Source organism: Psammomys obesus, unplaced genomic scaffold (assembly GCF_907164565.1).
Source record: "Psammomys obesus unplaced genomic scaffold, mPsaObe1.curated_primary_1811, whole genome shotgun sequence".
Lineage (NCBI taxonomy): Eukaryota > Metazoa > Chordata > Mammalia > Rodentia > Muridae > Psammomys > Psammomys obesus.
The window spans coordinates 976,927-988,225 of record NW_026596100.1 but is presented as its reverse complement, the minus strand read 5'-3'; the positions used below and the strand labels follow the sequence as shown (position 1 = coordinate 988,225).

At 44.9% G+C, this 11,299-nt stretch overlaps 1 non-coding gene across 1 annotated transcript; it reads right to left on the bottom strand.

Moving 5' to 3' along the window:
• Positions 1 to 2,481: 2,481 nt before the first annotated feature.
• LOC129692167 (small nucleolar RNA SNORA17) lies at positions 2,482 to 2,613 on the bottom strand. Its single transcript, XR_008722645.1, has one exon. It is a non-coding gene; the product is annotated as a small nucleolar RNA SNORA17 (small nucleolar RNA).
• Positions 2,614 to 11,299: the final 8,686 nt, after the last annotated feature.

The window sequence follows — 11,299 nt, the reverse complement described above, 5'->3', positions numbered from 1 at the left end:
GGGAAGCGGGGTCTCCCCATCTAGAGAGGCTCAACGGGAGTCTTTCACCATCTGCTGCTGGACATCGAGGACGGTGCCCTTCCTAGCTACTGGGAAGAGTGCAGCAGCAAACACGGACGCACAGTGTTCTCTGTGAGGGGCTTAGAGCCTGTGAATACGCACCTAGGAGCAGCATAGCCGGGTCATGTTGAAGCTGTACTTCTGGGGATGAGGATCCTCCATACCTATTCCCACAGGGGCCGCACAAGCTTACCCCATAGCTTCCCCAGTAGCATTTGCTGGCACTTTTTTTTGTTTTGTTTTGTTTTGTTTCTGAGAAGAGCCCCTCTAACTGGGGTGTAACTTTGAGGTTAAGGTTATAATTCAGAGGTAAACTATTTTACATGCCAATAAGATTGTGCACCCAGTGTTGGATTGACCCAAGAAAATCATTCTTAATTTTCTTTAATTTCAAACAAATGACCCTGATTTTATTCTTTCTCTTTTTCTGTTTTTAAATGAATGCTTCTAACAACACATTTCCTCCTGATGAAAGAAATGGATTTATACTCCTCTTTTCACCTTCTTCATCATTAACTGTGGATATTTTCCTCCAGCATCTTTTTTCATGCTTCCCTCCCCTGCCACTCTGTCCTTTGATACATGTGTTTACTTCATCAATCCAACTATGTCCTATATGTTGGGTGACTCCCAACCTCGACGCTAATGCATTTCCCCCTCATCTTTCACAGCCAGTTCTCAGCAGAACATATTACACTGAAATATTCTGTTAGCAATTTTGTCCTGACACGGCAAGATTGTCCTCATTACTGCTCCTCTAAGCTCCAGCCATCCCTGGACTTCAGTGACTAGAAATTTCTCAGGCGCTGGGGTTCGCTGGCTTCTCCTTGACAGCTCTGTCGCTACTAACCCCAGCAATTTCCCACTCTCATCATTTCTCCTTCCTCATCAGGGCATTCTCAGAGCTACTGTGTGGTCCAGCTCCTCCTCCTCCTGCCTGGACTCTGCTTACAGAAGTTTCACCGCTTGAAACAGCCTGTGACAACAACGCTGACACTTCCTGCATGCCTTCCTCGAGGTTTCCTGGGTGCTGACGCATTACGTAACTGTGAAACACCGATCAAGATTAGCATCACTATGGCCTTATTAGGAAAAACAACAGCCTTCATGCGAATTTCACCTATCTTCCTACTAATGACATGTATCTCTTATAGGCCCCCATCTTGCTTTAGTTGTCATTAGGTTTAGTTATCTAGTTTTCATTTTGTTTCTGGTGGTCCTGTGAGTCTTGCTAAGCTTGTTTACAGGAGTATGGGCAAGCAAAGGCATACTCCCTGTGGCTACACCACTGAAGCCAGTGCCCTCCTGCTTTAACCATCGACTATGTATATGTTTTTAGGAGAGCTGAGGTCCCACGAGTCTCTCCATCTTCCATGACGAGGTATTAACAGGCCCAACCTTATACTGACTTTGTGAGATTGCCAAAGCTGCTGTGAGTTCAAGAGTAGCACAGCCATGCCAGGCCAGGAAGTAGGGTTCCACACTGTTCCCTCTATTTCCTCTTGATCTGACTTTTTAAGCTTTTAGTTGGTTCTTTGTGAATTGTATACGTCGTGCACTCTGATGGCTCTCATTTCCTCCTCCCTTTCTATCTCCCCTTCACCCTTGCAACCTCCCCACAATGGGGGGGGATCTCACTGTAGAAGCTGAAGTGTGTCACACTCTTTTGTCTGCACTTTTTTTTTCCTTGCAAATGTTCATTGCCATGAGTCTTTGGTCTGGTACAAGGCCTCTAGCTTCTGCTACACTCTCAATCCTGGCACCTCGCTGGGACTCCGCTCGGATATCCCGTTGTTGCCCTGTGCCATGGTGATCTTGTAGTTTTGGATCTGTAGGACTGGCCCCTTCATCTATTCCAGCAGTCCATCGATGGGGTAGATGTTGGGGTGGGTTAATTCAAAGCCCTGGATCTGGACCTGAGGTGTATTCGAGCTGGTCAGCCCGCTAGCTGTCCCACACCCACACTGGGGGTGAGCACTTCTGCCCTGTCCTTGTTGGTCCATCCAGTGTCACAGCCAGCAAGGGGCAGCTCTCCTGCTCTCATGCCCTGGGGGCTGGCTCATCCATACCCACACCAGCAGGGCCAGCTCTACTGTGCGGCCCAGGCAAGGTACAGGGCCCATTCTCCATAGTGCTACAGCTAGTGAGGGACAAGGCCAGTTCTTCAACAGGCCTGAGTGGTGCCCAGCTGGCGGTCATCTCAAGCTGGCACCCTGTTGGGGCCCCATGGCGCAGGACTGGTGATGGTCTTGGGCTCACTCCTCAGCAGGAGACAGTCCAGTGGCCCCATGCAGGGGTCAGCTGTCTCTGACTCACTCGCTGGCTTGCTCCCAGTGGGCCGCAGGGCCCCAAGCAGGGTTGGTCTGGATGACCTGCAATAGGCTGGTGGTTGTCTCTCTCAGGCTCACTTTAATTCCAGGGAGTGTTAAGCTGCCAATCACTGAGATGTTCACAGGACAGAAGAACACTGAATGTAGACAGACCCTCTCCTCTCTGCCTCCTACTGCCGCACGTGTGACACAGCAGCCACAGGGAGAGGCTTCCAGGGGCGGGGATCTATGTCCCTTCTTCCACAAGTACTTTTGAGGCCAACTTTCAAATGGCCCCTTTGCCTCTAGTTTCCTTTCAGGTTAGTTAGCTATCACATTGTACACAGAATTTATCTGTTTGAAGGACGCAATTATTCAAGGTCCTAATCCTGCACAAAGAGCTTTGAGAGATAGCCCATTGCCTACTGCCCAATGCCTGACATTCAGGGCTGTGTGTAGTCTGGTTCCGAATCACTCATAGCTCACCCTGACCTGCCATTGTCTTTGTGTCAGCCCATGTGATGCTCTGTCTTCCCTACCTCCTGCCTTCTAATAGGAGACTCTTTGTTGCCATCATCTCCATTTCATGGAAAAATGAACCAGAGCTCTGAGAGATTCATAAGCTCCTTCAAGGTTAACAGGCCAAGCTGGTATTTACACTCAGATGGCTTTCCTTCTAAAAGCTGAGAGACCCTTGAGTGAAAGTTTAGGTCTTATTAATGTTGGCTATTTTCTCACAGAACTCAGCACAGAGACTTATACTTACAGCTTTAATATATATGAGCTAAATGGAAGCACACTGGAATACGGAACATCAGTATAAAAATATGTGAAGAGAGAATCGGAAGTTACTCATATGAATATTATTCATTTGTGAAATGATTTTGTAGTACTTATTACAAATGAATTGCTTATTAACATGGCATATTCTAAAAAAGAGAGAGAATTTGCATTTGATTCACTGGCTGGTGAGTTTTGGAAGTTAAATTGTTTATAGCCAACTGTGTGCTTTCTTGTCCAATTTCGGAGACTCAGACATTTGCAAAACAGTTCAGCTGGTGGTCTGGTAAGTAACACATGAACACTTCAGCAAAGCCTCGAAATGAGAAACAGGGAGTGAGTGTGGCAGCGAGAGCATGGCTGGGCCTGTGGGAGCTCCAGTGTAGAGGTCTCTGAAGGCTCCCTGTGAACAAGGAAAACCGGATCTGAGGCAGAAGGCCTGGGAAACGGGGCGTTTCGACAGGTGTGCCGAGAGATCTTCTGCCCTTTGTTCTGTGTGCTCTGTGTGGCAGAAATGTGGTGTGTATGTGACTGGTGGGCAGGTGGGGGCTTGGACATGGTGTGTATGTGAAACTCTGCAGCCCTGATCCCTGAGCTGTGCACTGACTAAAGCGGTGCCCACCTCTGGCATGCTGCATTTTAGTTTTCCTCGGAGAGTGCACAATCTAATTCTTGGATTTAGTTAATTGCCAAACCCCCCCCCACAGCACTGAAAAGGTGGTATTTGGGTGCTTTGCCTATTTTTCCAAGTGTGACACATTCTCACTTTAAGCTTCCTTAGGAATCACACAGTCTGTGCCTTCTGCTCCTTCTCCCTGTGGCACCTCTTAAGTACCAGCCTGCACCCAGGTGAGCAGTACAGTGACACTGGCTGGGAGGCAGGCCTGTGAAATTCATTTCACATCTGTTCAGCGGATCACTTATTTGCTTTCAATTTATTCTTTTCCCAATGAGAAATTAATTTGGGAGGTTTTTTGGCAGTGGTGATTTTAATTGACCAGAATAAAAAAAAAAATTAAAATTTACTCTTTTCTAGTGAGAATGAAAGATCTTAAGTCCCGGTTTAAATAAGATTTGGTTTTGTGCTGGAGAGAGAATAGTATGCTTCTCTTATGACCTTAGAGTTTAGAAGCATGAAATATTTTAATAACAAAATTGGATAAGTATATTCATACTCAGCCCACATACAGCTAAACCCCTTGCTTAAGCAATAGAGTGTAATTGGTGACTGTTTTCAAGGCCATAGTCTACAAATTGCAAAGAAAGGACAGACACACTTCAAGTAATGTTTTATGCCAAATTTGCCTTTGTGTAAATCTGGTACCATCCACTGGCCCTGTGTTGCTTCTCCTTTACCAATATCTGTGTGCTTATTTCCATGTGAGGCTTGATGGGAAAGGGTCCATTGGAGCTTGAGTATGGATATTAAGGGAAAGAGGTTTATTGGGCCAGAGGCTAGAGACAGAAAAAAAAAAATACATGCCATTAATTTGTCTAAGAGATTAGGGCAGAAGTTCTCAAATTCAGGTGTCCAGGGAGACCCATGAGGAGCCCAGACAGTACAGCCTACTGTAGCTGGTTGCCCCTGGCTTTATTCCTGATTTTTCCATACACTTTAGGGAAACAGCATAGGGAGGTCCAGCTAGACCAGTGCTGGAGCCTCCTCCATGCTAACGCTCTACTAACCTCCTCTCATGTGCTGGAGCATGCTGTGTGGGCTGCTGGAGCAGAACGCGCATAAGCTGTTTCAGCTTAGACTTTTGTAGGTAGGAAGACTCATTAAACATCCTGTGGGACCGTAATGGCCCAGGGAGCTTCACGCCCGGATACCTCAAAAATGAGGACAGCAGGAGCTGCCTGCCACCTCCCTCCCAACCTGGTGCCACAAAGCCAGCTCCCCCACCTTCAACCCTAGTGAGAACCCTACAGCCCCAGAGTATGCAGATGAAGCACCTTCCAGCACCCCTGCCCTGGCCAGTGGTACACAGCCACACTAACTTTGCCCCAGAGCTCCTGGCCACCCCCCAGGGTGTACCCTATTTCAGGCCAATAAACCAAACCAGTTCTCTGAAGCTGTTCCCAGGTATGTTCATTGACTGCACACTCACTGTCAACAGAAACCCTGCAATGCACTCACCTGCAATCGGCTAAGCTTCCCTCCCTCAAGTTCAGTTCAGTGGGAGACTGGCCAGGCTACCTGAGGAGGGAGCAGACACCACGAGGCAATACTCCTGTCCAGTGGGCAAAAATTGGTGCTTGAAAGTATTTCCCATGGAGTGTGGCTACCTGGGCTATATAAGCTCTGGCTGTGCCACTTGTTAAACATTTGCCCTTGGTCTTCACTCTGCCTGTCTCCTTATAGATAAATAATATACATCATGAGGTATAAATAATATAAAATAATGATACTAATGTTATCTACTTTGGAGGTTTGCTTTGATGATTGAGTCAAATTAACTCATTTGCCCTTGACATAAAGTTTGTTCTAAATGCTGAAGATTCAGTTTTGTTCATTTGTTTTTGTTTATTTATTTATTTATTTATTGCCTAATTTCAGGAAGAGGAACCTGACTTTGAAGTCTCAAATGTATTCCATTTCTATTTATTTATTCATTCAACACGTGTTTTAAGGAGCACCAACCGTACGCCACATGCTATCATGGATGCCAAAGAGGAAGGAAATAAAAAAGCAGACAATCAAACAAACAAACCAAAACCAAAACCACCCCCTAAAACACTGATAAATTATTCCCATGTGAATGAACTCGTTTGAATCTCATCACAGCTACTAAGGAGCAAGCAAAAGCTACTGAAGGACTTCCAGTGAAGTTAGCGTGGCACCAACCCACCTACAAAACCTTTGACCCCAAACTTGTTCTGCCTTCAAGAAGTATAGGGATAAAGATGGAGCCGAGGTGGAGGGAATGAACAGCCAATGACTGGGACAACCTGGGACCCACCCCATGAGGGAGAGCCCAACCCTGTCACTATCAATGATACTCTCTCTGTTTTACTTGTGGAAAGGGGGAGTCATCCAGCAGCGCATGGAAACAGAGATGCAGAGAACCATAGCCAAACTTTAGGCAGAACTTGGGGTGTCTTGCGAAAGAGTGGGAGGAAGGATTGAGGGATCCGGAGGAATCAAGGATGCCAGGAGAAGACCTACAGAGTAAACTAACCTGAGCCTATGGGGGCTCTCAGAGACTGAACCAACAACCAAAGAGCATGCATGTGCTGGACCTAGGAGCTCTACATATGTGTAGCAGATGTGCAGTTTGACCAACATGTGGGTCCTCTAATAAGGAGACTAGGGGCTGTCTCTGACTATGTTGCCTGCCTTTGGATCCCTTTTCCCTAGCTGGGCTGCCTTGTAAGGCTTCAGTGGGAGAGGATGTGCTTAGTCCTGGTGAGAGTTGATGTGCCAGGGTGAGGTGCTACCCATGGGGAGCCTGCCTTTCACTGAAGGGGGGAATGGGGAAGAGGGCGTGAGGGTGGAACTGGAAGGAGAGAAGGGAGGGGTCTTTAATCAGGCTGAAAAGTGATTAATGAATTAATTAATGAATAAAAAAGAAAAAAAGTATTAATGTAAGGAATCAAGTTGGAGAGGGATGCAAGTGAAAAGCAGGACCAGTGATGGTCTCTCTGTGTCGTCTCTTCTGGTGTCTGTTGAGCCTGGGATCACTTGCAGGAATCCAGAGACTGTAAGGTCACAGTGAAGGTGGGGAGAAAACAGGTAGGAGAGAGACAAGTGTAAGGGAGGGGTCGAGAGGCTCTTTCACCAATCAGCTCAGATCCCCCCAAACCACAGGATACAGAGGCTCTTGGTTTAACAGCCCAGAGCCACTTGTAAAGAAGTGTCCTTTCTGGGGAGGTAGAGAGGTGGCTCGTTTTCCTCACACAGAGACCCTGGGAAAGTATGTGGCATGACAAGATTCTAATGCCTCAACAAGATGGAGGGCCTGCTTCCCAAACCACGTTCTCACTTTGGTCTGTTCACAAACATTAACAGTCTAGACAAGTATTCATGTGGATTTTAATAGGGTTTCTGAAAAACTAGAACATCAAAGGGCAGAAGTTGCAAAATGGAGTCTAATTGATCACCCCACCTTCATGATGTCCCGTATAACTCTTCTCAACTGACTATATATATATATATGTGTGTGTGTGTGTGTGTGTGTGTGTGTGTGTCATTTTAAATGTGTTCAGAGAAGCTCCTGAGGGTCTGAGGGGAAATGACATGGGTTTTATTTGTTTGTTTTGTTTTGTTTTTGACATGGTGACATTTGTTCTCAGGACCCTGTGTGTAGAAAAAAGGAAAAATTGTTACCTAATGTCAACCTTCAGGTAAATGACAAAATGACATGTTTCTAGTATGACAACAACCTTCATCTGCCTTCAGGTTGTCTGTTTGCCCAGTTCTGGCTGCATTTTTCCAGTTTACTGATGTATATGCTGAAGAGACACTATCAGTCTTAGCGGAGTCAAGATGTATTATTAGACCATTATTATATTATGTCACTCAGATGAGGAAATTCGGTTAAGCCAGAACAAACAAATTTTGAACATTGTCCTAGATCACAGTGCCCAAAAGCGCACTGGACAATCATGTAAATGTTCACAAATGATCCTGTTTTCAAACTTCTGAGACTCCACGCAACCAGGGGCCTTGGAGTCAATTTCTCCTCTAGAAAAGATGGGCATTGTAGATCTTTTCTTTGAAGCTCTTTGACCCACCAGAACCAGCTTATGGGGGATGGGTTTCTACAGTTTGTAAACTTAAATAAGAATTTCTGCCCCTTTTTGATATGAAAATTATTCTTCAAACCTTCACTGAACTTCAGGTTTGTTTTCTTGGGTCTATAGATCCTAAGTATATTGTACTCTAGCTCATATCATTTTCCCAGTGTCCTTGCCCTTTGGATCTGGTAAGACAAAGTTGAGGTGTCATTGGTAAGTGTGTCATGGTGTGGACATTTTGGCTACATAGGCAAGAACTGCGACCTGACTTGTTGGCACAGCTAAACTGAAGTATGATCTACCTAAGATAACCCCACACCTCTGTGACGGTAGTTTTGTCAACTTGACACAGTCTAGAATCTCCTGGGAAAACAGTGTCAGTTGAGACTTGTCTAGATCAGTGGCCTGTGACAGATTTACAAGAAAAATTTCAGGTCATTGAGGTAGGAAGACCTACTCTGAATGGTAGGAAGATCTGCCATTACATGGGCCTGGCCCTGAGCTGAGTGAAAAGGAGAGAATTAGCTGAGCACTGCCACACACACATAAATCCACTGCTCTCTGTTCTTGACTGTGACTGTAATGTGACTGGCTGCTTCCAGTCCTGAAACTGTCTGTTCTTCCTTGACCATGGACCATCACCTAGAACCATTAGCCAAATAAACCCTTTCTCCCTTAAGTTGCTTTAGTTCAAGGTTTTGTTTTGTTGTTGTTGTTTAACAGTTTTGCAAAGCAAAATTAAGGCACTCACGTTAACCTGATAGGAAAAAACAATGGCAATGTTTGTGATAGAGCATGCGGGCAGCAAGGGTCAAAGTCTCATATGCTCTTCTAGAAATCAGTATGTACAAAATACTTAGAATGGGAGGAGCATGGAAAAACTTACAATCCATGTACACAATTGGTATATACAGAGAATCTAATATTATCCTCATGATCATATCCAGAAAGTGAGTCATGATGGGAGCTGGTGTAATAACCACAGCTTCAGAAAGCACTAACCCAGACTTCTAAACACAGTTTAGGACTTATGTAAATGTAAGAAGATAAGAAATGCTAACACATTTCACTGTCGCAACCACAGCTTTGCCTCATTTGCACTCTTGCCAGGACCCAGCCCATCGGAAGCAAACACACTTTACTGCACATGCCACACCAACAGGGACAGAATGCAAATATTTTCCCTCACCTCAGGGGAGTATTTGAAAACACTCTCCTGGAAAGAAAACTAATTTAATTGGTTGCTAATTATTTTGGCTCTAGTTTTAATGAGCCATCCACTATAAAAGATAAAGAGGACAATAAACTCTTTCTCTCTGTCTCTCTCTCTCTTTCTCTCTCTGCATAAAGTGATGAAGGGATGAAAGAATAGTGTGTAGTAGCTATAATCATGAACTCTGGTGTCAGATCATGTGTATTTGTATCCTTGTTTATTAGGTATGTTGTATGTCATCTCGGGCCAATTTCTTTTTCTTCCTATGCCTTAGAATCCCTGTCCACACAGTGAGAATAGTGATGGAATCCATATCAAAGTATTGTGGCAAGGGCAGAAGAGTGAGAGCATGGCTATTATTGTTGTTATAATGTTATTGCTCGGGAACCCTGGGAAGGAGCAGGGAATATATGATGCAAACAGATGGTATAACAGAGCCTTCTAAATGAGCCCAGGGAAATTGCCCAGAAAATGTGGTGTGTCTGTGGGTGCTGTCACACATAAATGTGTGTGTATGTGTCTGTGTGTCTGCATGCATGTTGGAGAAGGATGAGAACTGAGCAGTGGGTGTACATGATGTTGAAAGAAGACCCTCGTGGAAGACTTTTTTATTTTTTTTTGTTACTCCAGTAGTCAAATTTCTCTCTAGTAGCTAACTTTCCAGGCTTTGCATAACATAGACTCTACTTTAGCCTGTGCCTGGGGGACTAGCCAATTGCTGTTGGGACTTCTACAGGATAGAATGTTTTTAGAGTATCTGCTGTTGCATTTTTCTTTACCAGTTGATAGTCTGGTAGAAGCAAGGGCTGTTAATCCCCCATGAATTTGGTTTGTTTCTATCAAATTCTCCTGGTTTGAACAACCATGAACCTTGAAAACAAATAACAAACAACAAATAAACAAATGCCCCCAAAAACTTGGCTTATAATGTGAGCTGCTGGGCATTCAAAGGTTGATGTTGGCGGAGGCAGAGGGGCTCCTTTTGCAAGGACTAATTGTTCCTGGATGGGTTATCTGGTGCAGTGCTCAGTGGTACTGTTCCAGACCTGCATCTGCACCAGCAGCATCAGGACTGATAAGAAATGCAGGATCTCAGATTCCCTTCAAGTCCTGCTGAATCAAGATTGCCCTCTGCAACGGGTTCATTTACATGCTAAGCTGGGAAAGCTTGGGAATGAGCTTTCATGAGTCACAGACTTTGAAGTAACTATCTTGCCTTTCTGGAGTAGCCAAATACTTTCAGAAGCTTGGGTTGAACGTTTTTCTGCACACGAAGAGGGAGAAGGCAGACATGGCACTAATGTGCATGGTAATCACAGATAAACTCTCTTGTTTGAATTAGTAATTAAAGAAATATCTGTGAGTCTCCATTTTGAGATCTTTAAAGCAGTCAGAGATCTTGAAGCCAAAGATGCTTCTCGAAGGTGACAGGATACTTAGCGTCCTTAGAAATTTAGATCAGAAGTGAGACTCTTCAAAGTGCCTTTGGCTCAAAGGCAAGGAGACTTGAGTTCTGCACAGGAAACTTGTGTCAAGATAGTTTTTGTTGAGTGTGTGTGTGTGTGTGTGTGTGTGTGTGTGTGTGTGTGTGTGTTTATGAGGAAAAGTGTTCCAGGAGCCTTTGAACCCCAGGAACAGCCATTTTGAGTGGAGATGTTGCCTTCCTGTAAGCTACAGGTCGTGTTCTGTTCAGCTCTTTAAGCATCAAGGCCAGACCTGGTTCAGAATAACTGAATGCTAATAACTGCCTTGCTTGGGCATTAATGTGCATTATCCTGTTTACACTGGTATTCTGCTTACAGTTTATAAATCATCCTTTCCAGCAGGACTGACATGGATTTGAAGTTCCATACTAGTCTATAGAGGCTTGTATTGGGCAACCCTTTAGCTATGCTAGAGGGTTAGAGGGATGAAATAGAAGGAGGGAAGAAGAAACTGTCCCCTGCGTATTGCATTTCTGTGTCTGAACGATTGTCACACTGACAGGGATTGTGGAGCCTGTATCCACCTCCAGGTATGAACAGGATGGCTACATAGTTATGCTAATGCTTCCCAAGGCGTTTCTCTTTTTCTCCACTTGTATCAAGTGTACATAGGCTTTGGCTCGCTTGAACATCCTGTTAGCAGCCAGGTAGCACATGCAGGCAAACACACTCGTAAAAGTAGGCACAGACTGGCTGGTATGCCCATAAAGACCATC